This window comes from Bubalus kerabau, chromosome X (genome assembly GCF_029407905.1).
Source record: "Bubalus kerabau isolate K-KA32 ecotype Philippines breed swamp buffalo chromosome X, PCC_UOA_SB_1v2, whole genome shotgun sequence".
Lineage (NCBI taxonomy): Eukaryota > Metazoa > Chordata > Mammalia > Artiodactyla > Bovidae > Bubalus > Bubalus kerabau.
The window spans coordinates 47481553-47486793 of NC_073647.1; the positions used below are offsets into that span (position 1 = coordinate 47481553).

A 5241-nucleotide genomic window follows, 5' to 3' on the forward strand; every position below is an offset into this window, starting at 1 on the left:
CACCCATCCCATTAGTTTCAGTTCTCCTTTGTTTTTTTCTCGAGGCTCTGGGCAGGGGCCGGGGCATCTGCTGACAGTGGAGGCAGTGGTATGGGAAGGGCTAGGAGGAAGGTGGCTCCCAAAGGCATGGGGAAGACACCTGGCAGGGCCATCTGAGGTCCAGGGTGCCCCAGGGCCGAGTCCAGATTGGTTAGCATGGATATGCCCTTAGCATCCCTAGGCTAAGATGGGGGACCTGCAGAGCATGGGCAGTGATGGGATTGTGGAGCTGAAGGGTGGGGTGGTGGCAGGGAGTGGGGGAAGCCAAGCCCAGGACAATGCCTGTCTGTGCTGGGAGAGGACCAGAGCCCTCTGGGCTGTGAAACCAGGGGGCTTGCCCTCCCTCTTCAGTGCTCGAAGGGTTTCAGGGCTCTCTGTCTTGGAACTCACCTTTTGCCTCTCTCCCACTGTCCCACCCTCCTTGTTGACCTCCCCACAGACTGCATGTAATGGATGGGTCCTCTGGGTCACCACCCCCCTATCAGTGGACTGTGTGGAGACGAATGGAATGAGCCAGCTCTCTCTGACCCCTGCATTCTGTGTCAGCAGATTTGGAGGATGCTCGGGCTCGTGGGGCTGAGGTCCAGCCCAGGGCTGTGAGCTTGTAGGCCACTGAATCACACTCCTGACCTTTGTGGTTTTGTGTTTCCGCAGCCACATGAGGCCCTGGGAGCCCTAGGAGCCCTGGGACATGAAGTTCTGCTATCTGTTCTTCCAAAAGCCTTATGCGGGTTTCTTTTTAAACAGTGTCAAGAACCTGGAGATGCCATGGTGGCCCGTGCTACATGGTCACCGGCACTGTACCCTGGCCATCCCCATGGTGTACCAGGACTGGAAAGACTCGGCCTAGTGGGAGCTGCTGGAGTGGAGGATCAGAATGAGCCCCACCCAGATCCAGGCCTTGCCGGGGAAAAGTTCGGCCATGGAGTGATCGTGGGTAAGTGACACCCTGCCCCCTGCTGCCCATATGGGCCCTGGCACTGCCCTGGATCTCAGCTGCTTTGTACTTTTTTGTTTTCTGTTGAACTAGTTGGTAGGGTTGGGCGTGGGGGCAGAGGTTTCTTCAGAGGGACAGCAAGGGTCCATGGGCTGGGAACTGGTGGCACAAGGTGCCTGATCACCACTCTGGGCCTCAGTCCCCGTTTGTGCTTGAGGCAGAGTCGCATCCAGGACTGCACATGGCACTTGTCTGTGTGTATGTGTGTGTCCCCACATGCGTGTCTGTGTGCCTGGCAGAGACCATGAGAAGCAGTAAAGCACCCAGCCTGGGTTCCATCCCCACATTGCCTGAAGCTGGGCCTGAGCAAGTCCCTTGACTCCCCAGGGGTGAGGCCCCACAGCAACACCTGTCTGCTGGTAAATCCCTTGGGGACCTGATGTCTGCTGGCCCCTGCTGGGGCCCTCATGCTCTGCCCCTGTGGCCTGCAGTGGGAAGACTGGGAGCTGCTCATGTCCTGGTGGGTTCCTGGAGCACCAGGCCTCTCTGTTTCATTTCACTCCCTTCCTCGCTTGGCCTCGCCCCGAGTTCCCTTTGCCGAGGTGAGCCCTCAGCCAGAGAACCCAGTTCAACTCAGGTTCCCTCCATGATACAGTCTTAGTCTCAAGAAGGTGCTACTTTGAATGACTTGTTCTCATTCTGTGTCCTGTCTTTGCATGCAGGTCTTGTGGTCATTGGGGGCACTTTGGTGTGCCTAGAAAACCTAGGTCCCAACCAGGTGCAGGAGCTGGAGAATCAAGCCCTGCTACCCAACCTGGGACAGAAGTACATGACTGCGCTGGCCATCCCCCGCTGGCTGCTGCAGCCCGTCCCTGGGAGAAGCAGGAAGGACATCTCTCAGGTGGACATCGCCCAGCACCTGATCCCCTTTGGGCAGGAGGCCTGTCCAGACTGGGCTTTCGAGAGGAAAATGACCAAGAGACCAGCACAGGGTAATACCATGCAGTCAGCACCACGCTCTGGACTTGCCCATCTGGTTGTGTCTGAATTGGCCCTGCACTGCAGTGCCCAGTTGGTGCGGGGCTGGGGGCAGGGTCTCCCCTTGCGTGATGCTGCTCTGGACTCAGTGAGAGACTCCAGGACTCTGAGCTCTACGAATTGATGGTGTTGCCACTCATTTTGGCCCTGCTGAGCCTGGGTGGTTGAGAGAAATGTGTTGTTAGGAAACTGATTAGTGTTTTTCCCTCTCTGTTCTGGTGCAAATTCCTAATGTTGGAACAGTGTCCAGGGGATGATAGGGGAAGGCCGGGGGCGGGGCTGAGCATAAGCAGGCAGAGAGGCCTGCAGGCCCAGAAACAGGCCATGGTTTGTCCTTGCATGTGACACTTGTCCTACTATAAAGTGTTCCTTGGCTCTCAAATTATGTTTGTTGGACGCAGTGCCTGGCCGCCTCACATCCAAAGATAGGCTTCTATTTTTTTTTTAATTTTATTTTATTATTAAAATTTACGTAATTGTATTAGTTTTGCCAAATATCAAAATGAATCCGCCACAGGTATACATGTGTTCCCCATCCTGAACCCTCCTCCCTCACCATACCATCCCTCTGGGTCGTTCCAGTGCACCAGCCCCAAGCATCCAGTAAAGATAGGCTTCTAAATACAGCCGTGAGGGCAGAGTGACAAGGGTTGGTGTTCACCTTGTGGAAACCTTGTACTTGTCTTTGGCTTTGGGGTAATGTGTTTGCAAGGCACTTAGTGGCTGGGGTGACCCTGCTTTCCAGTGAGCCTCTTGAGGAGGCCCCTGGATAGGGAGCTGGGATGCTCAGCTGCTGATCAGAAACTTGTGGCATCACTGGGGAATTCTTGAGGAGCCTCTTCTGCTGCAGGGTGTATGACTCATGGAAGGTGACACACCCAAGGTCAGGAGCCCAGCTGAGCCATCTGCTGAGCAGCAGGCAAGGCCCAGGGACCAGTCCATCCTGGGTTCCCCTCAGCACTCGGCTCATGGGTCAGACCCTTGGATGAGCCTGTGAAATGCTGCTGTTTCAGATGAAAATGGACCATGGGGACAAGACTGAAGATTGCCTGGGGCATGGGCTTCCAGCCTCTTCGAGCTCACCCTGTTCCATGTGTGAATACAATGGACAGATAAAAAGAAAACAGACTCGTAGTTCTCGTTTGATTGTTTATTTACTCCAAAGGAGTTTTGCTTGACTTTATTAGAGCCAGAAATCTATTTTTAATTATAAGAGAGTGCTTTTGAGTGTCCCTAGTGATCTGGCAGCTCAGGGATTAGGCTTCTTCTTGAGCTGCTCACAGAGGGCACACTTATAATCTGAGGATTCTCCCTGCTCATCCTCCGCCTCACGGGCCTCATCTGGTGCCATGATTAAAAGGCCCGCCATCAGGATGGAGTAACAGGTGTTGTACAAAGTCATCACCGATTTGTAATCTGGGTACACTGGGGGGCTCTCGGGCAGTTTCCCTGGGCTGTCCCTTTCAGCAGCAGCTGAGGGCACAGATACGGCATTGCTGGATGTGCCCTCTCCAGCTGCCCTGCTGGGGCCGCCCTGCTCAATGGAGAGATGGTTTCCCCCAGCCCACTTGGCTACACTGCCCACAGACCAAAGGTCAGAAAACACAAATGAGCACTGGCTGGGGGTTCTGCGAGCAGTTGGCATCCCCTTCTGGACTTTGTTGCCAGCCTTTTGGGTGAACTCGTTGTGGTGGAATTGAGGAGAGTGTCTGGTTGCCACCACTCGCTTCTTTCTCTTTGGAGTTGTTGTTGTGCCAGTGGCAGGCTGAGAAGTTGTTCTGGGGTTGCCTCTCCTCTGGATGTTCTGCAGAAGCAGAGGCTTGTCTCTCTGAAAATTGGAGTTTCGATAGATCTGAAAGGAAATGAATCACTTTAGGCATGAGAGGGGAGAAGAGCCCTTCCTCACCACCCTCCTCCCCACAACAGTCCGGGCCATGCCTAAGTATGAAGACAAGATCTCTTCATTCCTGGCAGCTTATGAGGCCCTAGCATGTCGCTCACTAGAGCTCGCCCAGGGCCGTCTTCACTTGAGGTGTTACTGGCCCTCCCTGACATCAAGTGGCCCCTCAGTGTCTGGAGTCACCCCCATGGATCCTGTCTAAGAGGGGTGGTGGAACACAACAGATCCTGCTTTCTCTTCTTTCCTTAACCACCCTCTCATGAGAACAACATTCTCCTGGGAAATGAAACCCGTCCAGCCCTCAGCTCATCTAGTCTAGTCTCCCCAAAAGGGCTTTCTACGTTACCAGGAGCTTCTTCCCTGCAGTGTGACTCGAAGGGCGGACTTTCCTGAACCCGTACTGGTTCAGTTCACGGATGAAGCTCTTGATGCTGTCTGTCTCGAAGATCTGGTCCGTGCCTCTGTGCTGGAATACCTCCACCTGGAAGATATCTGCCTCGATGACCACTGAATCTCCCTCATCGTTCCAGTGCACAGAGGTGAAGGCTGCATCCTCCACAATCCTCCAGAGCTTCCTGGGGAAGGACAGCCCGAGGATGGCGTTGTTCTCTTCCTCTTTGGCCATTTCTGGGTTCGGGCCCTGTGGGTGCGGATTGTCATGGAGGCCTGGATCTGGGCTCTTGGGCTGGTCACCCTTCTTCTCCAAAGCCTACCCTGAATCCAGGTTTGGATCTGGGGAGGAATCACGGGTGTCCCCTGCTGCAGGCTCCCCGTCAGTTGATAGGATCAGCAGGGCTGCCCGTGACTCATGGGAACTCTGACTAGCCATGGAGCCAGTCTAGCTAAGGAGCATTATCTATCCAAGCAGCGAGTGCTCAGGGAAAACGGGCCTCAGACCATGGTCGGGGTGCCCCATAAATACTCTCTGGAGATTCTAGAATCTGGGTCTTGGGAAAGGCAGCCAATTAAGTGGTCAGCTTCCTTAACTGTTTCATGATATAACAGAGGTTATGTGGAGAGGCAGCCCTAGACCTGTGTCAGGGAGGGGGTCTGGGGATGGAGATGGGATCCCCAGCTTGGCTGTTGTCTGACAGTACAGAAAAAGTATTTTTCAGGTTGCCTACAAGGGCTCCCTTCTGCTGCCAGGCACATTGTTTCAGGGGCCAGGCCCTGGCTGGGTTGACAAATGTGTCCCTAACTTCACTCCCCTCACTAACAACATACAGGCCTGTGGTTGACTTCTGCTGAAGGGCCAGTCCCTAGCGAGTCCTAGGTCTGCTACCACCAAGAGAGATCCCAGGAGTCAGACGGGCCACTGGTGACTGTC

General features: G+C 54.6%; 1 pseudogene; it reads right to left on the reverse strand.

Moving 5' to 3' along the window:
• Positions 1-3263: 3263 nt before the first annotated feature.
• On the reverse strand, positions 3264-4743 carry LOC129639145 (heat shock transcription factor, X-linked member 3-like; annotated as a pseudogene).
• Positions 4744-5241: the final 498 nt, after the last annotated feature.